A 26039-nucleotide genomic window follows, 5' to 3' on the forward strand; every position below is an offset into this window, starting at 1 on the left:
TGCAGGAAGAATTTAGCTGCATTCAAGATTCCCAAGAAGGTTTTTTTGTGACAGACTCGCTCCCTAAAACAGCCAGCGGTAAAATCCAGTGACGCGCTATGGCTGAACAATTCGGGCATCCGTGTGAGTTTGTTCGTAATGTATGCTGAGACAATGGAAAGAGATTGCGTGAAGATATTTGCAGTGATACAAAGCCTGTGGTATCGGAGTGGTCCAAATTCAAATATATAAGAATCTCCCAGCATCGTTTGAACTGCTTCTTACTAATCTTCAAATATTTCCTCACTTCTTCAACTAGACCTGGAGGTGGAAACCACCCACTTTTATTTTTGGGTTTTGTGCTGGAGGCATTACAGGTTCAAAAGAAAGGAGGCGTATTGTATCCATGCAATCGCGTAATTCCTGAAGGGACTCGGATGGTTTTCTACTGTTACATCATAAGAATCCCTCAAAACTGCAGTTTTATTTACAGCCTCTAAAAGAAGTTGGCTTCCTTCAACGAAAAGAAGCACAAGTGGTTCCAAGCGTGCATGCCATTCTCGTATCTGTGGATCGCTCAATTCAAGGCAGAATATCTCGGACGAGACTCCCAATCTCTCTGAATCTCCTTGCGCAGATAGACCCTTATCAGTGAAAATTTCATGTGTTGTTGTACGCTCAACTTCATTATGGATCATACTTTCGATAGATTGACTGCTACTTGAAAAACTCTGGATAAAGGCATTACGATCTTCCACCAAGCCACGTCCAAATATTCTCTTCATAGGGTCTGTCAAGTCTGTTGCTTCTTTCTCGCTCTTTCCTTCCTCAACTTTGCACTCATACTGGATATCCACATAGGCATGAAATGAGAGGGCGTTCAGCCACACATCAATTTTCAGGCCTTTGTATCCATAGATCTTCCCATGTTCCCCAACAAAATGTTGCCTATATTCTGGGTTGAATGATAAGCTTTGATCCTCCACTCCCTCTGCATCTCGCATTTCCTCTGGGGTGCTCACAAGATGAAGTGATATGCAGTCATTTTCTTCAATTCTTGTGTCTATGGCGAACGCTAATTTCTGGTGCTTCGGCTTGCCTTCGTTAGCCTTCGTTTTCTCTGGTTCGATCCTCTTGACGGGAGCCATTATTTCTTATTAGAGATTTGAAGGCCAATAAAATGTATGAGAACTGGTATTGAGATATAAATGGAAATGCGAAGGCGGGAAATGTGTTTTTGTTTCCTCTATTGGAGTGCCGTCACAGTCAACAGTCTGCTTAATCCTAAAATTACATGTAAGTGAATTAATTTTCACATTATGTGAGAGAATGAGTGGGGTGAGAATGAAGTTTAACACTTAATGTTTTCATGAACTTTAATGGGTTAGAGTTAGTGGAGAATAATATTTGGGACGAAGAGAGAATTAATGGTGAATATGATGTGAGATGAGAAATGCTGCTTTAATTTTTGAAATATTTGAAGTGATAGATTTTTCAAAGGAGAATTGATTGATGTAGGAGGTTGAGTCAGGTTTTTGAACGCATTTCCTTCCAAATTTGTGAGTTTCAAATTCTCATTGTTTTAGAAAGCTTTCATGGCAATGTTGTAAAAGATGAAAGGTTGATGATCTCAATACTCAATAAAGACATATTATTTGTGGTGATTGTGTCCTAGATCCACCCGAAATTGAATAAGGGGATCTAAGGTACACTGTGTGTGTTTGATGGCGCATGTGTTTTATGGATTCATGTTTTTGCTTTTCGATCTGTGTCTAGTTGTGACACATCAATAATTTCATCGCATACATAAAGCAAGCACAACACATAACTGCAAGAACAACACTACAACAAATAATCAAAGTTTTCAACATCGCCATTCTACCTCAACGAACAATTTCACTCAAATGCAATCAAGTTCATGAAACAGCAAACTCCAGCATTTCAAAGCAAAGTCTACAATCAAGTTAATGAATCTATAAATTTCAACGTTTTAGAGCACAGTCTACATCAACATTGTTGAACTTGTAATGAAACTCAAATCACATTGAATTGTAAAGGGTGCATTCTCGGTTGAAACCGACACCCAAGTCTTGAATTGAGTCATTGTAGTGAATCATTGAAATCATTGTAAACTTTTTTGGCTGAATTTTTGACAGTGTTCAACACCCTTCCACAATCAAGTGAGTCCATGAGTTTTAACTCCTTGAAACAACCATCACAGCAACCAAAACAAGTTCAACTCTAACACCAATCAAGCAAGTTGAGTTCGTCATCAAGCGAGCGTGAATTCCAGAAAGTTCTAACAAGTGTTCCCAGCAAGTACAATAAGCAACAAATCAAGCGAGTGTGCCATTCAAGACCCATAGCAAGCGAGCCTGTCATCCAAGTAACAAAATCAAGTGCAACAGTTCAAAGCACGACATCTACGACAAGAGAGCCTGATTTGAAGTGAGCAAGTTCAGATGGCGCAACATATTCAGTTGTTAAACATTCTTCACAGTTTGATCATCTCCAGTGATGAAGACATGGTGCACATCAGCAAAGAAACTCTTGCTGATATTTCATGGCATCTACAACAAACACATGAAACTATTGAGTTTCTTCAGCTAGAATCGCAACTACAAAGAGATGAGCTGCAACAGAAGAGTGCTTCTTCCAAGTCATTCAACCATGCAGATGAAGATAAAGATGTTGCTTCCAAATCACTCATTGAAACAACTTCAAGTGTCGAAGTTGTTCATGATCAAATTCAAATTTCTTCCAGACCCATCATCAAGCCCTGGGAAGAGATTCAAAATAAGAAGAATCAACGAGGCTTAGGATATGTCCCTGATGACACCAACTTAAAAATCCCAGATTATTCCAAGCCAGTTAAGTTTGTGAGTGCAGGATTTCTTGAACCACTCACTTCAGCAGGATCTGAGAAAGTTGCCGACAAACAGAATTTCACGCAACCTAAAGTTGAAGTCCAATCAAAGTGTTCTCATTGTCAAAGAACCGGTCATATGGAAGATCAATGTTTTGATCTCCATCCTTGTTGCCATTGTGGCAAGCCCAATCATTCTTCAGAAAGATGTCGAAACCAACAAAACTCAGGCAGATTGAAGATACATTATGAATGGATTGATACTTGGGAATGGTCATCCACAGTCAAACGATTGTCTCAGTTTTACAATCGACTTCAATCACACATAGTGCAGCCAGCAATGAACCGATGATGGTACTCTCATGAAGTTGAACGAGGGAGTACAACAGTGAAACTCTCCTACACCTGAAGGGGGGGGGGGGGGGAGTTCGAATATATTTTGGAGAAGATTGTCTCTCCTTTCAGCTGAAAAAGGGGGGAAACTGTCAATGAAATTGCAAGTGGTTGTCAGACTGAAAGTCTCGACAACATCAGCGAAGTAGCCAGTGGGCATCTTCATCAGCCAGTGGGCATTTGTCATCAGTAGTGAGCATCAGCAAATTCGCCAGTGGGTGATCGACAACCAAAGCAGCAGTGAGCAACTTTCATCATAGCAAAAGCAACATTGAGTTGTTTTTCGATGTCTTTAGCGAGTGGGCGTTCATCAAATTGTGTCAGTGGACACCGGATGTTGTTTTCAAACAAAGGACAGTTGGATCTTTTTGTGGCTTGGCACGTGATGGAGTTTTCAAGCAACATTCAGAGATGAATCAGGCATGCAGCTGATTCATGTTCTCTTCAGATTTGAGTTTTTTCCAGCATCCAGTTTTGGCAGTTTTTTCAGGCAATGTTTTTGAGGATCAACATGAGAACTTGGAAGATGGTTCCTCGTTCTTATTTTGGATTTATCATTGAAGGGAGGAATGTTAGCCTCTCTGATAAAATAATAATAAATCCAAAATAAATAAATTAATTAAATATTCCAAGTTAGGAATTTGTGCCTAACTCTTGGGTTGTTCCTCTAAGATAGGAGTTAGTTTAGGTAACTCCTATATTGGTGTGTCTGGTGAGAAATTATCTCAACCAAAGGAGAAATTATCTCAACCAAAGGTGTCTAAGATAGCACGCACTATCTTGAGAACACTGTCTCTCATCTATTTATTTGTAACACTATATTCAATTATTTTTGTAATGAAAATGGGTAATGAGAGAGAAGCATGAGGCTTCAGCCTTTTTCCGCCAATATTTTGTCTGGGTTTTTATGTGTGATTTATATATTTCTATGAGTTAATTTCTCTTTTCAATACAGTACGACAACATGGTGTAGCAATGGCACATAATGCAGTACAGTGATGTGTACAATCATGATTAATGAAGCGTGATGAGATGCACCATAGTGATGATATGTGCAGCATGGTGCATCGCGATGAGGTGCAACATGATGATGAAATGCAGCACAACGATAGGTGAAGAAGTCACCTTTTTGAATTAGTTGAAGAAGCATATCTTCTACTGATCTCATGTATCATCTTCTTAGAGATGATCTATGATCTTATCTAGATAAGTCATAGTGTTGACTTCTGTTGTAAATGTACTACCTCTCTCTCTCTCTCTCTCTCTCTCTCTCTCTCTCTCTCTCTCTCTCTCTCTGAACTATTGAAGAACATATAAGAAGAATTGATCAAGGGTTTCCCCACATTGGGGTTTCTCCTTGGCCAGCGCCACATCTTGTGTCCTCTTGTCTTGGCTTGTCTTCTTTGATTTACGTTTATGTTCTATATGCAGTTTACTTTAATGCTGATGTGATTGCTAATCTGGAAAAGATATTGAGCTAACTGTGAAAATTGAAATAAATTGCTCTAATCATAGAACATACCTAAAATCAACATGGTATCAGAGCTAAGGTGAAGGCAATGCCCAAGCAAGAGTGAACGAGCAATCACCGAAGACAATTGGAAAAAAAAGGATTAATGGGTTCCTCATCCCTCTCCAAATTCACCAAGGGTGAAGTGAAAGCAGAGAATATTATTAGAATAGCGCAATGGAAGTTTTTGATGGCCTACCTAAAGATCACATCAATGGGAAGTCTGGATCTAAGGTTGAAGGAAAGGCAGATGCCTTGGTTGCAATAACTTCGAACATTATGTGAAGGAGTGTCCAAATGGCAGAGACACATCTCTTGATGAAGATAACAATAATTCCAGGGACATCTTCAATGATCAAAGGAATGACAGGTAATGCAGATCATCAAGGAAATGGTTGACTCTTCAAAGAAAGCATGGAACACTAGGAATGAAGAATAAAATGGTTTTTTTGATAATATAAAGAAGCATTATCTTGTATTGGCCCTCTCCTTCAGATTCTTTGGGACTCTAGCTTATTGATTATAGTGCTTCAAGGCACTTCATTAGATAGAAGGGTGCACTCTCTAATTTGGTAGAGATGGAAACAATTGTGGAATTATACTTGGAGCCGATGCCACCTATCGTAGAAAGGGTGTAGGGAATGTTACCCCTCAATTGAATGAGGGTAACTCGATTCATTTACATAATATATTTTATGTACCTGATCGCAAGAAGAACCTGGTATCCATTTCAGCAATGGAAGACAAAGGTTACAGGGTGGCACTCATCGATGGAATGGTACGTGTTTGAAAATAGAATTTTCAAATATGATTTTGAGTTCAAGGTTGTATCAGGTTGCAGGAAGTCCACTGGGGACCATGTCCATTGACACATAGCACCGGAGGTTTGTGAGTCAGATGGTGACAGGGATGCCTGAATTCAAAAAGAGCATGAAAGTACATGTCTGAGATGTACCGAAGGAAAATCTTACAAGGGGACCATTCCCCTCATCTAGTAGGTCCGTAAGTTTGGAACAACCCGAGGGGTTTGAGATTGATGATCAGGAATCTCACGTATGCAGGTGGAAGAAAGCCCACTATGGCTTGAAGAAAAACTCCCTAGGAGTAGTATGACAGGATTGATAGCTATCAGATGAAGTTGAGATTCACTAAGAGTGAAGCCGATCCAAACCATTTTTTGAAGGTTGTGGATGATAAACCTCTCATACCAACACCTTATGAGGACGACCTATTTCTAACAGGTGTAGACCATCTCATTTGCAGAAGTAAGAGGGAGTTGGATTCCAGATCTAGAATGATAAACTGCAAGCCTATGACTACCTTGACAATATTAACTTTCAGAAGTTATATGGTAGTGTTGTCGGACCAAATTTGGGAATCTCGCTTATTGATTGTAGTGCTTCAAGGCACTTCATCAGATAGAAGGGTACAATTTGGTAGAGATGGAAACAATGGTGGGATTATATTTGGAGTCAATGCCACCTATCCTGGAAAGGGTGTAGGAAATGTTACCCCTCAATTGAATGAGAGTAACTCGATTCATTTACAAAATATATTATATGTACCTAATCGCAAGAAGAACCTAGTGTCCATTTTAGCAATGGAAGTCAAAGGTTACAGGGTGGCATTCATCGATGGAAAGGTATGTGTTTGAAAATAGAATTTTCAAAGATTGTTTTGAGTTTAGGGTTGTATCAGGTTGTAGGAAGTCCACTGGGGACCATGACCATTGACACATAGTAGCACCGGAGGTCTGTGAGTCAGATGGTGACAGGGATGCCTGAATTCAAAAAGAGCATGAAAGTACATGTCTGAGATGTACCGAAGGAAAATCTTACAAGGGGACCATTCCCCTCATGTAGCAGGTCCACAGGTTTGGAACAATCTGAGGGGTTTGGGATTGATGATCAGGAATCTCACGTATGCAGGTGGAAGAAAGACCAATATGGCTTGAAGCAAAACTCCCCGAGAGTAGTAGAAGAGGATTGATAGTTGTTAGATGAAGTTGAGATTCACTAAGAGTGAAGTCGATCCAAACCATTGTTTGAAGGTTGTGGATGATAAACCTCTCATACCAGCACCTTATGAGGACAACCTATTTATGACAGGTGCAGATCGTCTCATTTGCAGAAGTAAGAGGGAGTTGGATTCTGGATGCAGAATGATAAACTGCAAGCCTGTGACTACCTTGATGATCTTAACTTTCAGAAGTTATATGGTAGTGACGTTGGACTAGATTTGGGAAATGCCTCCTAGTTTCATAAACTCATTTGCGTTGATGTTCTTGGTGAACTTCCATATGGATATATGTTTTGTAGTTAGCATGGTGAGCTCATATTTGGTTGAGCCTCACTGGATTGGTGCCAAGAATCTTCTGAGATATCTTCCAAGCACAATCTCTCATGGATTGAGATACACAGCCTAAAATATGAAACTACATGATTATTCGAATGCTGACTAGGCAGGAAGTGTGGAGGATCACTAAAGCACTTCTTATTGTTGGTTCTCTTTGGATTCTGCTTCGATATCATGGATGAGCAGGAAACAAAAGTCAGTTGCTATAAGTACCACCAAGGCTGAATACATAGCTACGAGTATGATTTCGTGTGAAGCTGCATGGTTGCAGAATCTCTTAAGTGAGATGTTTCCACACATGATGAATACCACTAAGATTCTCTGTGACAACCAAAGGGGGGATTCGATTATTGAGGAATCCAGTATTCGATGATTGCTCCAGTAGATAGACATTAGATACTACCTTATCTAGGATATAATAAGTCGATGAGCGAGGAGGCTCCATCACATTGAGACTGATGTATAGGTCGCAGACATTTTGTCAAAGCCCCGGGGAAAGGTCAAATCTGTGAATTTCTCGAATGACATGGAGTCATTGAGAGACCTTCTTATAAGGGTCCTCCATGTTGCATGGTTTGAGCTCTAAGAGCTCTGGGGGGGTTGGGGTACTTACTGGAGCAACATACGACCGCATGGCGACTCACCCTCCCCTGGTGGTACGCTATGTACAAGATGACAGGTTCAACCTTCCCCTGTGATACCCTATAGTGATTGTGGAACAGGATGATTAGTTCTCCTATGGGTCGGGATGATTAGTTCTCCCATGGAAACTGTGGAATAGGATGATTAGTTCTCCTGTGGGCCGAGATGATTAGTTCTCCCATGGAAACTATGGAACAAGATGATTAGTTCTCCTATGGGCTAGGATGATTAGTTCTCCCATGGCAACTATGAAACATGATGATTAGTTCTCTTGTGGTGATTGTGGGGCAAGATGATTTGTTCTCCTATGGACATGATGATTAGTTCTCCTGACGAGGCATCCTACCCATGCAGTTTGGGACTCATGGGAAGTACCTCTCATTTGATCAATGAGCAGGTAAATGGAGTTAGGGACCATAGTAATACTATCGATGGACGCATCGATGTATCTAACGTACTCCCTATGCTAGGATGACCTCCATTGATCTGTGATCAATGAAACTAATATGGGATCAGTTTGAGTGGTTTGAGAAACTCTCTTGTGATATTAATCTGGGATCAATAAAACTGACTTCACGCCAGTAAGAGTGGTGTGACACACTACCTTCAGATGAAACTAACTTTGGGTCAGTAGAGAATGGTATAAGACATTCTCGGTCATTTCTTCTTCTTCATGGTTCAGCAAATCTCAGCAGAGCAGAGCAGTGTAGGGCACTGATGGCAGAGATAGTACGGTCAGACATATGGATTAGTGGATGGAGTTCTCCCTAGTTGAGAGGGAGTGTTAAAATTGGAAACTAGGGCCAATCTCCATGTGGGTCATTTTATTAATGGAAGTTGATATTTTTCTTGGATCCCTCTCATCGAGAGGTGTAGGATTGATCTAATGATCATCCGATTCCAATAAGCATTCATGGAGATATGAATTTATTTGTGTTATGGGACAATTCATCAAGGTCAGCCAACAACCAAATAAATGCCACTTGTGCTCAACGTTTTAGTATAAATAGAGGTGGCCTTCAAGTCATTCCAACACAGTTGGGATCTCTTCCTCTCTACTTTTCTTTGGGTTTTAGTAGGAGGAGAGATCTTAAGGGATAACGCTGCCTTAATCCAGAGGGCAGATGCCAGGAACTGCTGGGAAAAGCCGAAATTGTTGGAACTATTGGAATTGTTGGAATTGCAAGAACTGCCAAGAATTGCCGGAATCGCTAGAATTGCCAGAATTGTCAGAATTGTAGGAACTATCAGAATTGCTGAAACTATTGGAATTACTGGACATGCTGGAATTCCCGGGAATTGCCGGAACTGCCAAAACTTTTGGGAACAGTTAGAATTTCCAAAACTGTCAGGAACTGCTGGAACTACCGGGAAAAGTCGAAATTGTCAGAATTTTCAGACAGGTCGAAATTGTCGAAACTGCTGGAACTGCCGATAACAGCAAGAATTTCTGGAACTATTAGAACTGTCGGGAACTGTCGAAACTACCGAGAACTACCAGAACTACCAGGAAAAGTTGGAATTGTCGGAAATTGCTAGAATTTCCAGAACTGTCAGAACTGCCGAGAACTGCTAGAACTACCGGAACTACTGGGAACAACCAGAATTGTCAAAACTGTCATAACTGTCGGGAACTTTTAGAACTGCCAAAACTGTCAGGAACCACCGGAACTGTCGGAGCATCTTTCTCCGAAGGAGAGCAGCATGCAAGGGACAAATAACTAACATTGGGATAGTTGTATGCTACTTAGCAACAAATACACCAAGCATGCAATGTTACAGCTAGCATGCAAGGGACAGCTAGCATGCAACATCAAGCATGCTAAGGACAACATGCATGATAAGGATAACAAGCATTCTAGGGACAACAAGCAAGCAAAGGACAACAAGCATGATAGGGACAACAAGCAAGCAAGGTGCAGCTAGAGCATAGGTCAGTACGACAACATGGTGTAGCAATGGCACATAATGCAGTACAATGATGGGTACAGTCATGATTAATGAAGCGTGATGAGATGCACCATAGTGATGATATGTGCAACATGGTGCAACGCAGTGAGGTGTAGCATGATGATTAAATACAACACAACAATAGGTGAAGGAGTCACCTTGGAGAATCGGTTGAAGCAACATGTCTTCAATTGATCTCATGTATCATATTCTTAGAGATGATCTATTCTCTTATCTAGATAAGTCAAATTGTTGACTTATGTTATAAACATATTATCTCTCTCTCTCTCTGTTGAACTATTGAAGAACATAAAAGAATAATTGATCAAGGTTTTCCCCACATTAAGGTTTGTCCCTGGCTAGCGCCACATCTTGTGTCCTGTTATCTTGGCCTGTCTTCTGCGCTTTATGTTTTGTTATATCTGTAGTTTACTTTAATGCTAATGTGATTGCTAATTTGGAAAATATATTGAGCTAACTGTGAAAATTGAAATAAATTACTCTAAGCATAGAACATAACTAAACTAACAATATTGTTAATTATTCTCTCTATTGTTTTAAAAAACCATTTAAAGGCCTCTCGAGCTCAGGGTTAGGGGTTCTAAAATTTTGCAAGAATAGCTTTGTTACACTATTGTACCCTTCCATTTAATATAATTTGAACCACTTATTGATTCGAGATCCATAAAGAGTAAAGAAGACTTAGTACTTTTATCAACTTTGTTTTCCTTTGATTTATAATTGGAATCTTACCTTATGTTGTATCAATTATTCTAATGATTGGTCAATTGAAATATTGTCACTTTTGATATATTCATATTCATTAAATATAAGTATAAGAGAAACAAGAATTATATGTGAATGTTTTATGAAATCAATTCAAATGACTATTTAATTGAATTAATTTATCTTTCAGTTGCTTTAATTAACGAAATAACTTGGAGATCTATATTTTTAGTTATTAGTTATATTTCTTTTTCACTAATCAAGTCTCAACACCGAGGTTATTAAGTAGTTATTAGTATATATCATAGTTTAATTTATACGTCTGTTTAATGTTTTAATTAGACATTACCAATCCATTCCAATTCCTTCAATAGATCATTCAACCTTTTTAGGTCTCCATCCACTAGAGAAACCTTTGTACGGGTCACTAGGCCTAATTCAAAACCAGTTGGAACCACCAATCCAAACAAAAAAGAGTCTAAATTGTGGCTCTAACTGGGTGCTCTCCTAAATGTTGATACAGACAATTTCATTCATTAATAGAACCTTTAATAAGGTACAAATGGGGATAGGTATGTAACAACTACATTATTATTATTTTTCTAAATTATATAAAATAACACAAGATATCTTTTTTCATGTTCCGAAAGACCTCCATGATGATCCTAGAGAAAGAAAGTTGGTCCATGATTGAAAGATATCTCCTAATACCATCCTAGCATTTAGTTCCTTTTACTTGGATTTGTCACCATAGGATAATCTTACTTTCAAAAAATAATTTTTTACATGTTTGTTAAAATGGGATAAATATAATGGTCTAATAATAAGAAGGAATATTTATATCCCCAGTTGTAAAAATACATAAAATGAAGCTTTTCATATAGGAACTGTAAAACCCCATATTCAATGGTAAGTTGAAGATCGTGTGCATGTGAGGAATGAGGAAAAAACCCCCAATTTTAAAATTTAGCTTGGTATCCTGCAATGTACTTACCTCTCCTGTTTGGAAGCTTTATGACCCTAAATTCTATGTCCCCCATAGAAAGAACTTAATCCTCTACAAAGATGTTCAGAATGGTGTCCATGGCATTAGGGAGTTCATAAAGATTTCCAAGGTAGGAATTCTAGTACTTGAAGGAATTTATATTACTTTATATTTCTAAATTAGAATCTACCTCCAAAACTTCTTAGTATAAAGGCGCTTGGTTTTATTAATATAAACATTATGATCATAGTAATAAATCAAATAATAAATAAGTTTGTTTCTAAATTATTTCTATATATATATATATATATATATATATATATATATATATATATGTATAATTTTAATTAATGGTAATCATCATCATAATGATGATGACGAATAGTTTCCAATTTGATGAAAATGGTTTATCATACCTTAGTATATTAAGAGATTACTCAAGATTATTTATCATATTACTTCTACGCTTGAAAATGTTTTAGAGAAGTGTTTGAAGGCCACTCTAGTTTTGTTGACTTAAAAGGTCAAGAATATTTGTAGTGAGACAAATATTTTGAAATTTGGATTCGTAATGTGACAAATATTTTGAAATTTAGATATAATGTAAGTGTAAGCTAAAAAATTTGAGACAAAGTTCATTTCATCTTCAACCCTCTCATTGTAGTAAAGATGACACTATTTTTCATCCCATGGCCAACGTTCAATTTTACCATGAAGCTCAAAAGAATTTGTTATTATTTTAACAAATTTTATTTTCTTCTTTGTACTGGTAAAGGAAAAGAGATATGTTTGATTTTTGATAATTGGGTTAATCACCTCTTTATAATATCTTATGTAACTTTCCCCGAGTCTAAAGTTTTATCACCCCATAATTAATTTTGATTCAATTTTGATGTAATAATATTTTTAACATTATTAGTATTCTACAAAATGATCTCATCCTTCATCCCCCATTGGTCTAGCTAGGACTAGGCATCCTTATGTCATCCCCACTTGAGCTAAATGTGGTGGTTTTTGATATAGTTAGAAGCAATTTCACCATTTTATGTCAACCATAAAACTTTTATAGTTAAATGTAAAGCCACTGGTTCACTCCACAAATTGCATTTTTACTCACACAACTTCCCTTGTCTAAATTATCATAACCATTCACAAAAAGACATGTTAATTAAAATTTCATATATATTCAATAATTAAATAATTAACTACCCTTTTATTTCAATTTTCCAAATACCATAAGCAAATACCATGGGAAAATTCCATGAGCTTCTTAAACTTTGCGTTTTAAACCACATTTTCACTTTTCGACTTCTTCATTTTCACAGAAACATATTTTTAATATAGTTGGATACATATAGAAATAATATAGATATATTGACATCAATGACAACAATTTTTTGACCAAAATATGTACCAAATATTTCTAAAAATTAAAAAAAATAGACAGAAATCATATTTCCTTTCTAGCCATTATTGAAGCTACCTCTATTAAAATTATATACTTTCTAATAACCGTTAAACTTAATTCCATACATAAAACCAAACACTACCCCATTATTCCCTATTAAAAAGTACACATTAGTTTTAGTTTCTATAATGATATTAAAATATGTGAAAGTAGTAGGGAACTCCGTCCACTTATATCTTAGAACTATTTTAGTCTTTTTTGTATGTAATTTGAAATGAAAAAGTAAACCAAATATGAAACAATTGAACTTTGTAATGAGCAGCGACGTCGCTTCAAACCTACATCCTTAATAAATTTGGGAAAATAATATGGCCAATTCGAAAATTCGAATGAATAAACAACATAGAGAAAAGTTACTTACATCAATAATGGAAGCAATTATTAAGAAAAAACAATATAGTTACAAATATGCATAGCTCAAAATTATTCCCAATGGTGCATTAAAAGTGATTCACAATAGTAATGAAATGAAGTTGATTATATATTATGAAAATCATTAACCATGAACTTCTCAACACAAATTGTATGCTTAAGTGGTTTATCCCTCCTTGCATTCATTATTATACAATATATAAAATTGTTTTATTGAAGTTTTCTAACTATAAATTTCTTTTAGAGGGTCAATAATATACAATATATAAAATTGTTTTATTGAAGTTCTCTAACTATAAATTTCTTTGAGAGGGTTAATAATTAGTGATAATTCTTACTGTAAAGTAGGTATTATTCTTGCCGCTCTTCGTTTCTATTCCTGGCATTATTTGGGATTGATCTTTCCTATGTCGGAATATTAGAGGTAAGGTAGATTCCACGGGGAGAAGGTTGTTGAAGATGGCTCGATTCTCATGAGCCTAGAATGTATTGAGTTGTTAGAACTTCTTTTATATATATATATATATATCTCGATCTTTATCTTTTTCGTTTTTCCAAATGTAACGAAGCATATCAGAATTCAAGTGTTAACTAGTAATGAGGACAATTAACATGTGAAAGGAGTAGATCTTTGTTTCTATCATATATACTTATATTTAAAGAAGATAAATATTTACTAATCATAAATAGTTTAAAAGTCTTATTTTCAAGAAAATTTTAGTTTCATCTAAATTTTAATGATAAAAAAAAATTAATGTGTCATCTAAATTTAGTCTCAAATATAAGGTTCAAAATTACATAACATCTAGTGCTATGTGTATTTATTTATTATGTCAGTCTAACATACTAAAGATCTAGTAAGCCCTCCAGAGAGCTCATTGGGCAAGCTCCTGAAAATGTAAATAAAATGTGAGTACAAGGTTTTATGTTCAAATCCCGAGGATGTTAACCCATGGCCTTATGATGGGGCTGAGAAAAACTCACCTAGGGGATATAGTGGTAGTGGTTGGAATCAACCTCATGCCAAGTGAGCATGAGACTAGCCAAGTTGTAGATTCCCCTCACATTTAAAAAATAAATACTAATGAATCTATATTAATTTTTTTTTACACAACTTGTTGGTTTGAAACACATCAACAAATGAATTTTGATGTGATTATCCCCAAAAACTTTCTAAATAAAATTACATAACTTATCAATTATATTATAATAATAATGAAACAATTTTTTTTTTTAAATTATAATTAATAAAATTAATATTTTTAAAATATTACTTTTTTAATGGCATAATAATGTTTTTTTCCAAATAATAATAATGAAATAAAAAAATATTTTTGAAATATAATTAATAAAATCAATCATTTTTAAAATATTACTTTTAATTATATAATAATGTTTTTTTCTAAATAATAATAATGAAATAAAAAATTATTTTTGAAATATAATTAAATAATTTTTAAAATATTATTTTTATAATTATATAATAATGTTTTTTCAAAATAGTTAAGAATATTAAAGATAGTTAAGAATATCAATAGATATATAGATATAGATATAATTTTAATTTTTAAAAATAAAATTAAATGATTTAAATTGATTTCATTTAAAAATAAATTATGATATTTGTAATGATTTTTTCGATTTTTTATTTTTTTATTTTTAATTTTTCTATATTTTAATTATATTTAATGGTTTGTTTTAATTTATTATATATATATATATAGATAGATTCAGTTAAATTTTATTTTATAAATAGATTTTATTTTATAAATCATTGAAAGAATTTCAAAATTATATTTAAAAGTTAAATATTCTCACAAAAATACAATTAAACATTATAAGATTAGAATTTTAAAATTCACTAATTTTTACTCTAATTAAAGAAGGATCATGATGATAAGGAAGTTTTCTAATACAATTGCAGTACATTAAATTCCCATATGAAATAATATGGTTAAGAGTGAGTTATAGTAACTTTGGATGTTTCTAATATTATAGATATGATGATATGTTATATCTCCAAGGTTGCATGGAATGTATTGTGGCTCATAAACTAAAGAATACTGATAGGAATGCTAGCAGGTTGTAGACAGCTTGATATTTAGAAGAAGTCATGACATCTTAAAAGCATAGAAAACTGGTGGTTATGTCTGCCTATGGTTTCTTGTACTGTGTTGGGAATTAGAGGTATCAATATAAAGAAAAGGCATTAGCGCAGATTTTGGAAGAAAGGTTTGAAGTCTCCCTAACTTCTTACCTCAAGAATATAGGACCATAATAGGATCCTCTCATGCATTATTTATTACAAAGTTACCTTGGGACTTTGCAGAAAATGAATAAGAGACTAATCATTAGATATTGAGTCTCCATGGGAGTTGTTTGTTGGACCTTCCTAGCAAGTATAACGTAGACCAATGCCTAATCATGGCATGATTGAGTGTATTAATAAATTAGATGGATCTAATAATGAGTAGGTTACTAGATGGATGGTCTCCCTGAGTAAGAGGGAGTAAGAATAGTTAAGAATTTTTTGCAATAGACACGCAAGAATCAGAGGATTGTTGTATGCTATGGAATATCTATGCCAATAGATCTGTTGAGTGGATCTATTGAGGCTTCCATTGTCGATTTGATCAACAATATCATTAATTTTCAGATAGCAACCTTGCTTTATCCCTTATATGAAGGGATCTTTTGTTAAGATGGAACATTGAGCTCTGGGAGCTCCTAAAGACTTCAGGGTATTTATTGAGCTATGAGCAACGATAGAGTAAGCGGTTCACCTTCCCCTATAGGTGCGTAGTATATAGGGTGAGCGTTTAACATTCCCATGTGATGGTGAGTGGTTCACCTTCCCCTATGATTGTGGACACCTGTGTAGGGTAAATGGCTCACCTTCCCCTACCATTAATGGCATATGCATAGGATGAGTGGCTCACCTTCTCCTATGCCATATGAGCAGGATAAGTGGTTCACCTTCTCCTGCGGATACCCGTGTGAGAGATGCATTCATGCATCTGCTTTTGGACATTTCGGTGGGACGTGGTTCATCCTTTCCCCACATGTAGGGTGCTCATTCCCTACGATCGATGGTTGACATGTCATTGGGACATTTTTCATCTTTTCCCCACATGTAGGATCCTTCCTATGATATATTTTTATGTGCAATTGTAGGATGTGGTTCATCCTTTCCATACATGTGATTATGATGTGTGATTGTATTAAGTGGTTCATCGTTTCCCTACGTGTGATTGTGATGTGTGATTGTAGGATGTGGTTCATCCTTTCCCTACGTGTGGTTGTGAGCAAGATGTGATACATTATTTCCATGTTATTGATTGAGTATCATCCTACCTATGTAGTTTGAGACACATTGGAAGTGCCTCCTATATGGCCATTGAGTTGGGAAAAGTGGTGAGGAACCATAGCACTACCAATGGATTCATCGGGTACTGTCATACTCCCTATGACTAGGATGCATGGTGTTCTTCAACTTAATCTGGGATCAAGTGTGATTGAGGTTCTACCTCTGGATTGACTTTGGTCAGCGGAGAGTGGTAAGGTCTTGTTACTAAGTCTTGATAGATTCTTCTTCATTATTCTTATCAACATTCAACAAAACAAAGAAGATATTACATTCTGAGATGCTGAGATGGTTCATGAAGACATGATGCTATGATGATGAATAGATTGGGAGGTGGAATTCTCCCTAGTTGAGAGGGAGTGTTAAAATTGGAAACTAGGGCCAAATCCCACTTTGGACATCCCATTTAATGTAGACTACTTTTTTATTCAATTCCTCTTTTCGAGAGGACCAAAATCGATATAAATCTCATCAAAATTGGATAAGTAAAAGTGAGTTTTTGAATTTATTCTCTCACACGAAAATTATCAAGGTATGCCTTATCTCTATGTCAACTCAATAGGTCCAATAGACACATGTCTTGAACCTCTACCAAATTGTATAAATAGGGGTGCCTCCACCTTCATTTGTGGACATCCTAAGAGCATTCTCACATGGATTTCCTCTATGATTTTTTGTGCGGTTCTAAGGTAGGAATATAGGAGGCAAGGAGCTTGAGTTGAATGATGTATAGTTTTTTGGAAGGATTCAGATTCCTTTCAGACATATCCACAAATGTCTGAGGTCTTAAGCAGATCATGAAGGACAAATTTTAGACAGATTTTAAGGTTGACTTCCTTGGAGACCTAGGCTACAGCTTAGGAGGAAGGTAAGAAGAATTCATATTCATATTTTAAGGGTTATATTCTCTCTGTTGAAGCCACTGGTTGGGACACCTTCTACAGTGAGTTAGAAGGTTTGTTTTCTGGTTTGAGTGGGCTAGGAAATCTCCTCTTCCCTAGCTGCATCTTCTCCTTATACAACGCAGGTGAATAGAGTTTTTCTTCCATATTTTTGGGTTGTTGATTGATACAGGAAAGCTACAGGGTATGTTGAGGAGGAGCCTCAAAAATCTATAATAAGACTGGGTTGCAGATCTACAGTTGTTACATCACCATGTTAATTAGACTTGTCTGCCTAGTATAGAAGCCTTTATAATAGTTGCTTTGTCTTGATTGGTCACTGGCTAAGGCAGATATTAACTGCCATTGTTTGAAGGCTAAGTGGAAGAATTACTAGGGTTGAATCATTGCCATCGATTGTATTTTGTCCCTCTTTCCTTATTGAACAATTGATATTAATAATAAGAATATTTGATCAAGAGTTTTCCCCATCTTGGGGTTTTTCAATGCCTTGAGCCATATCATTGTGTCCTCTTGTATTGTTTTGTCTTCATTAATTACTTGCATGTGTTCTTTCTTTAGTTATTATCAAAATGATAATATTTCATGTGATTGTTAATGGTTTAATAAATGGGCTAATATGGAATTCTGAAGTGATTGTCCTATGCAAAGAACAAGAAATTTCTTTAAAGCCTTTTTTAATCGTTTCTACTATCCTTCAACCTAAAAACATTATCATAGTTTTTCTAAAATGTTTTAATATTTCATATATTTTCAATAAAAAATTGGCGATGAAATTCTATATAAATATATTAAAAAATGCTAACAATAAAAGAGTTATTTAAGTATCCCTCTACTATACCTTTTTGAAAGGCCTCATGTGCTTTTCTTAATGAAACTGTTTGAAATGAGAATATGAGTAATATTCTCATTGAGCTGCATTAAGGAAATAAAGAGAGATCACTAGAAAGTATTAATGGTCCTATTTCAAAAACTAAAATTGCACAAAAATACCCTAACCTTCAAGCCACTTATACCACACTTCTCCTGCATATATGTAATGTTTTAATTAAACACTATTACCATAACCTTGGATCAATGAGAAGGTAATGCTATTGTAGTATTTATTTGTCCCTCTTCACCATAATCATGACCCACAACTTCTCCTCCTAAGAAATTTCCATGATACTTAGATTATTTAGAGCACAACTTATGGGAGGTTGTCATGATTAAGATTGTATCACATTCAAACTTAACATTCCCATTTTTGTTGAGACTGATTTATTTGCTTTTTGAGATAACTAACATCAATTATACATAAGTATAAATATAATGTATTACCATCCCATCTTTACGAAGCTAAATTATATTTATTGATTAAAAAATATGTACATCAAAGATTTGATTTTCCATACATTACTACTCAAGGAATCAAATTAGTGTCAAAACCACAGAGGCTTCACTCAATAAACCTTTGACATATCACGTGTGTTTGTGGCATACTAAACAATACCCCTAATTTGACTACATACTGGAATATACCTCTAAAAGTCACATTATTTACCCCCCCTACCAATATAAAACCAATACACCTTCCCAATTAAAAAAACTCCTACTTTCACTATATATTGCAGCTTCCAAATTAAAAAACACCTACTTTCACTATATATTGTGGGTATAAATTTTTTTATTAACATTTCTTTTACCACTTTGTATTTTGTCATTAACTTTGGGTTGCATTTTTTATGCCTTCCAATACAAAAATCATTTATCTGATAATATATATTCAATATATTATGTCATTTTTTCCTCAATATATAATCCCTAATATGAATGCACGTGGTATGGTATTGCTCCCCCAGTGAAGCCCCTGTGTTTAAAACCTTAAACTTTTAAAAATCTGAGTTTGAAATCCAAAATGAGATCGAAAAATGGAAAATGTTATCGCCTGTAACTGGATGTTATTTATCCAACCATGAATATTTGTATTAAATATTAAAAAATAATAATAGACATATAGATAATATAAATAGAGCATGGGGCTAAGAGGATTCTTAAGGCTCCACCTCTATGGCTTCATTTCCATGTTTGGGGGAGATGCCTAGGTCTAGTGGGGGTTGAATTAGTCCTCAATCCTCTTCATCCACCTATGTATCATAATCACCTGTACCCTGATTTCATCCAAAATTAGAAGGATCTCCTTGTTAGCTTCATTACGATATAGTATAACTCAAGCCAAAAATGTCTTCATATGTTTGTATAGATCAATAGTATTCATGTATTTCTTTTTTATACCTCTTGTATGACCCATGTTAGGTATCTAGGATGCCACCTTAGCTAGGATGTCTATGTCTAATAACAATCCACACTCTACAACGATATCTCTCTGTAACTCATCAAGTTTATCCTATATATTCTATGGTGTGTGCTCATGGAAGTTTGAAGCCAAGGATTTGACTTTTTGGTGAGCACAAGTTCCCCATATACTTTGATAATATTCCACCCCCTATGGCAACGATCCTACTATTTTGGCATCGATAATTTCATACTCCCAAAGAACTAATGACTATGATGATCGAGCAGGGATGGGTGTATAGCTAGAAAAGCCAAACCCCTAGACAAGTCTTGGAAGATGGAAAGATTAAGAAGACACCACTTAGATGGAAGATAGTAGATAAACAAGGATAGGGAATATTTGATAAAGGAAAAAGACTAATATCTTGAGATCCAACATGCTCAAAGGATAATTTGGAAATAACAAAGAAAATCTAGCACTTTGTTGAAAGCTCCTAGAATAAACTCTAGGGAAATCATTTCATGTAGCTTCAACAATAAGGGAGAGATTTATTCAATGTTAACTAATGAGTGCAAATATATCAATGCCACATGATAGGATGAAGTGGTTGTTGTCTATCAATTATGATAATATTGTAAACCTCTTAATCTCCCCTGTAATCATGAAAATCAAGTGTGGAGGGATAGTCTAAGATAATTCCCATAGGTAGCTCCAAACATTCAAAATCATATATCATTAAAACCAAGATCTTCAACCTTATATTTTTTATCATGTTGCCATAAATTTCAAAATGGTCCAATGTCAAAGTGGAATAATGTCACATAATTTGTTGTGCTTTGGAATAATTATCCCCTTTAATCTTTGGTGAGGGTGAAATGGCAAGTGCACAACTATATTTGTTTGGTAGGAGGGATATAAGGATCCCTACCACTTGGTGCATCATGTATCTCCACATCCAATGGTATTTTGGTGACTTGCATTACATACGATGTTATGAATATATTCAAACATTTTCCCACTTAGACCACATTTTTTCATCAAATGAGTTGGTCATATATTAGACTCATTATGATGAGACTCGTTCTTATTCACTTGGTTATTTTTCATGATTTTTTCACTTGGGTAATGAAATGTATCAACTCATTTTTATTGTAGTTCTCCTAAATGTCATTACCTACCCTTTTTCAAACCTGAAAGGGGGATTGGGAAAATATGTCTTTTTTCCACTCTCCTTTTCCTCTTAGAAGTACAAGGACTTAGTATATACCTAAAGGAAACATCTAGGAATGGAATCATAAAAGGAATTAACATGATTAGCTCTCTTAATGTCACTCATATTCTTTTTGTTAACAATATAGTAATCAACTATAAGGCATCTAGAAGAATGGTTGAGAAACTATGTGAGATCATGGACCTCTTTTATTTTGTCACTAGAATGTGTATTAATATTATTAAGCCATCGATTCCTTTTTGCATTTCGCTCAGATTAAAATGGATTGAATATCACATTTGTTTCCATTGTAGGTAAGTAATTTGGATGCTAGTTAAAATACCTAAGTTTTCATTTGAAATCCATTTTATATAACAAAGGTGGGTAGGTATCCATTAGTTTATAAAGGGGATAAAATGTGTAATACATATTATAACAGATGCTCATCCAAAGTGCGAGACTAGTTTCATTAAAGTAGACCTTGAAGGCATACTTGTATATTGGAATTTTCTTGCATGGATTTTAATCATGGAAAATATTCGACAACAACTATATATATATATATATATATATATATATATATATATATATATTTGGATAGGATGAAAATAAAGGGGTGGTGTTAGCCTCCTAAAAAATTCTTACTATTCTCAAAGGCTCTTGTAGCTAGGAATATTTGATAAATCACTACCAATTGTTGGAAGACCTAACGGGTCAGAGAGCTAAAACCCTAACAATGGTGTGAGGGAATTTTTGGCTGCAGGAGAGCAACAGTAAAGGGGAGGCCATACAAACCGTAGATGGAGATGCATGGAGGTAGCTGCCAGGGCATAGAGGGAAGTTGGTGGGTAGCTTTCACGAAGCCAAGATGCATTGGGTAGGGTGATGAAGGAAAATGGGGGTATAGGAAGCAGGGAGGATGGAGGCAGGGTTTAATTTACTATTTGTTTTTCCTTGTGTTTCCGACAATAATCGAATGCACACACCCACAAAAGGAGAAAACACTTACTGGTTTCTAGGGAGATTTCAAACTACTAACAGGGGGAGAAACCATGGTCAACCAACGAGACTCTGTTAATCTAGATCCCGAACTTGGAGAAATTATGTCGGTGTGGGGATTGGAAGTCATGGACTAGAATATAGAGAAATATATCCATCTAGCTAGACTGCCAGGCGGGAAGAGGCGAGGCTCGGGGGAGGGATGGAGACAGGGAAGAGCTTTAGGGCTTCTGGAGGAAAGCCTATGCATGTCTAAACTGGAGAGCTGGGGAACAGTCAAGGAGCCAGAAGGGAGGTAGGAAGATTTAGTTTCATTTACACATTGCATAGTGGGAGAAGCGAGTAGAATCCAAGTAAGTAATTTGTACTCTAGTCCCCTTAAAGAACAATTTTTTTTCTCGGGTGGGCTAGAAGACATAGTCATTAGCTGTGGGATTAAGGGACAGGAGGGGTTGAAATCCTTCCTTGTGGAATATTAAGGACAATCAGAATCCATAAGGGGGAAACAACTGGACAACACTATTACATGTAGAAGCCTTTTGCAATGCGAAGTGGGGAGTTTTTCCTCCAAGAAGGAAGTCCATTCTCAGAGCTTCCAGGGGAAAATGAAAAGGATGATTTCTTGAGTAGTTTCTAGAAGATCTCAGAGGCTGGGGGGGTGGGGACTATGAACATTAGGGAGGGTTTTTCGCTCTTTCTCTTTTAGCGGAATGGGAAGGATTTATTCGAGCATAGCACTTTTCAGCAGAGGGGAAGATACCACAACTGGTGGGAAAGGAAGGACAGATAGGGGAAGGAGGTTTTAATAGTCACATAAACATCCGGGTTGAGGGGCAGTCAAAGCCGCTCCAGGTATTAAATATCAATGTGGATAAAAACTTACCAGGGTTTGGGGAAGGGGGGAGGCATATGAAGATGAGGGATAAGCAAAAGAAAAGTAATCTAATAAAGAGAACATAGATTACCCCAAATTTAGTCCTAGGAGTTGATCTTCAGATCAACGAAGCTATGGAGGCAACAAAAGTAACCTTGGTCAGGAGGGCTAAGGGGAAAAAATATTCAGCTAATTACATAAAGGAATGGATTGCTAAAAGTTGGCAGGAGGCACCAGAAAAATTCTTTGAGGTATCAACCCTAGCTAGGGGTTGGTTCATGATTAAATTCTCTAAGGGGGAAACCTTGGAATGGGTGCTGGAAAGGAATTGGAGCTTTGGGAAAAGTCCAACACTATTTAAAATATGGAACCCCATATTGGATGCACAAAGAGAGAAGGTGTACGAGATCCCAATATGCTTAATACTTCCAGGACTACCACCTTAATTATGGATGGAGTCGGTATTTAGAGAAATTGGGAATACTTTGGGATAGTTCCTGGAATCCAACATGTCATTCTTGCACCCAAGGGATAAAGGACTAGCTAGAATACTAGTAAGTTTAAAACCTTGGGAAGGGCTGGCAGTGGAAATCCATCTCAAGTATAATTATTTATCCTATACTCAAATGATCTATTATGAGAATTTGTCATTTTGATTCCATCGATGTCACAAATACAGTCACCTTGTAAGAGAATTTCATCTGGGCTTAAGAAGAAGAAGAAGGCAGAGAAATGAGGGGGGGATGACATAAAAACATGTGGAGGAGGAAAAGGGAAAGGAAAATCCTAAGGAGAAGGGGGATAAGAAGGAAGAGGACAAGATACATATGCATGTAGATGAATCAGAGGATATGCAGATTGAGGAGAGACATGTCCAGGAGCAAGAGCTTCAGGGAAGACAACACTGGTAGAGGCAATGGAGGGAGAAGGAGTGGTTCCAGAAAAATAGTTGGAGGGTATGGTTCTAGAACCTATCCCTTCTTTTAATCCATCCTTTTTCTTTATTCTCAATTATTTTTCAAGGCCTGGTCCTTCTAGGCTAATGAACTTGGAAAATCTCCATGTTGAAAATGTAAATGAATCCCTTAATACCATTACCGATTCTATCCTTGAGATACATCTGAACTAAAATCTTGTTTCAAGTATTGAGACTCCTTTTCTACCTTGTGTCCACTAAGGTAAGGCCGATTATAACCTTAGGTCTCGAGGAAAGAAAATTCTTCCTTGGGAAGCATTGGGGGGATTAGGGGTTCAACCAATATCCATTGGTCCTCGAAAATACAGAGGAAGGAAGACAAACATTTCAAAGGCTCAGTTAAGAGAAAAAATCGATATTGCCAATGGGAAACAATTATCTCTTTCAGGGGTGCTTAGAGAAACATAGAACCCCTCTCTTGGTCTTAAATGATTATTATGTCCTTTAACTGTCGAGGGTTTGCTAGTGCTCCCAAAAAACTAGCCTTGAAGGCCCTAATAAAATTCTATGATCTTGATGTGCTACTGTTGCAAGAAACCCTAGGATTTGGTGAGGAGATTAGTAGGGCTTTAAATAAAATGTTTCCAGGTTGGGACTTTTAGTCCCTAGATGCAAAAGGTAGATTCGGTGGGATGGCTATGGGAGTGAAAGAAGGAAGGCTGAAGGTCCTATCCACCTGGGGACTAGATCAAGCCTTGGGTGTGGAGCTTTACTCACTAGAGCTCTACATCAATATTTTAATTCTGAACATATACGGGCCTTGTGAAGACATGGCTCTTTTCTAGAATAACCATTTTTCTAAATATTTTATGGAGAATACGAACTTGGTATTAGGGCGGGACCTGAATTTCTCACTAGGTCTATGGGAAACCTGGGGACCTATAGCTCATGTAGACCATCTGACCAAATTCTTCATGAACAAGATCAGTTTGAGGAGACTTATGGACATCAATATGATCAAGTCCAAGCCAACGTGGAGGAATAATAGAACAGGCGAAGTAAGGGTGGCAAAGAGGCTATATCTCTTCCTCCTTAGAGAATAATTTGTGGCTAGGCCTCCAATTGAATTTTAGTCTTTCTTGGCTTAAATATGAATCTTACAACAATCTATTCAAACCACTTAGAGTTCAGGGGCTAATGATTAGGGCATGGATAAATCATTTTTGTTTATGGAGAATCTGGAACGTATGAAAATGGTAACTATTGAATGGGTCAAAATCAATAAAAACAAAGAAGAATTAGAACTAAAGCAGATAGGAGAGGAATTAGATCTTCTAGAGAGTTCGAAAGAGGATGAATGTGAGACATAAGTGAATAGGGATAGGATGAAGCAGCAAGAATCCAATAGAAGGAATATTCTCACAATGAGGGAAGAGAAGTGGATACAAAAACACAAATAAATTTGGTTGATAGTCGGGGATCAAAATTCAAATTTCTTCCATAACTATGCCAAAGGCTAGAAAAATATAAACACAATCTGGAGTTTAAAATCGGAGGAAGGCACCCTGGCCAAGTCTTTTGAGGAACTGTCTCTCCTCAAAAGGAATCATTTTAAAAAACTATTGAAAGCCTCATCTGAGGTGTCTATTGTCGAGGTGATTAGGATGACGCAAAACTTCCCAAGGTATATAGAGGAGGAGGAAAACGAAGTTATCATAGGGATAGTGAAAAAAGCGGAGTCGAAGGAATCTTAAGGTCAATGCAGAATTATAAGAGCCGAGGTCTAGACAGATGAACTGTGGATATTTTTCAACATTTATTTAAGTCCGTTGGGGATGAACTTACATGGGTAGTTGAAGAATCCTGGGTAAAAGGCTCAATATATGAACCTTTCAATGCCACTTTTATAGCTCTAATTCTGAAGACAAATGATCCTTCGTCTTTTGAGGATTTCAGACCTATATCACTCTGTAAGTGAATTTACAAAATTATTTCAAAAGTAATCACAGTTAGATTAAAACCTATTCTCTCAAAGAACATATCAAAAGAGAAATTTGCGTTTCTGGATGGAAGATAGATCCATGAAGTAGTGGGGGTATTACAAGAGACTTTACATAGCATCAAAAGGAGCTAGAGGAAAGGAGCGATTGTCAAAATAGATCTATCCAAAGCATATGACCGTATTAGCTAGATTTGCATTGGAATGACAATGACTCACCTGAGTTTTAACATTGGGTTCATAAACTAGGTGAT

The 26039-nt window shown here is 36.2% G+C and overlaps 1 pseudogene; it reads right to left on the reverse strand.

The window, feature by feature from the left end:
- Window positions 1-22: 22 nt before the first annotated feature.
- Window positions 23-1127, reverse strand: LOC149252289 (histone acetyltransferase type B catalytic subunit-like; annotated as a pseudogene).
- Between the last annotated feature and the right edge of the window lie 24912 nt (window positions 1128-26039).

Source organism: Pinus tabuliformis, chromosome 7, assembly GCF_031772625.1.
Source record: "Pinus tabuliformis cultivar Carrire ecotype Pingquan chromosome 7, CPIR1, whole genome shotgun sequence".
Lineage (NCBI taxonomy): Eukaryota > Viridiplantae > Streptophyta > Pinopsida > Pinales > Pinaceae > Pinus > Pinus tabuliformis.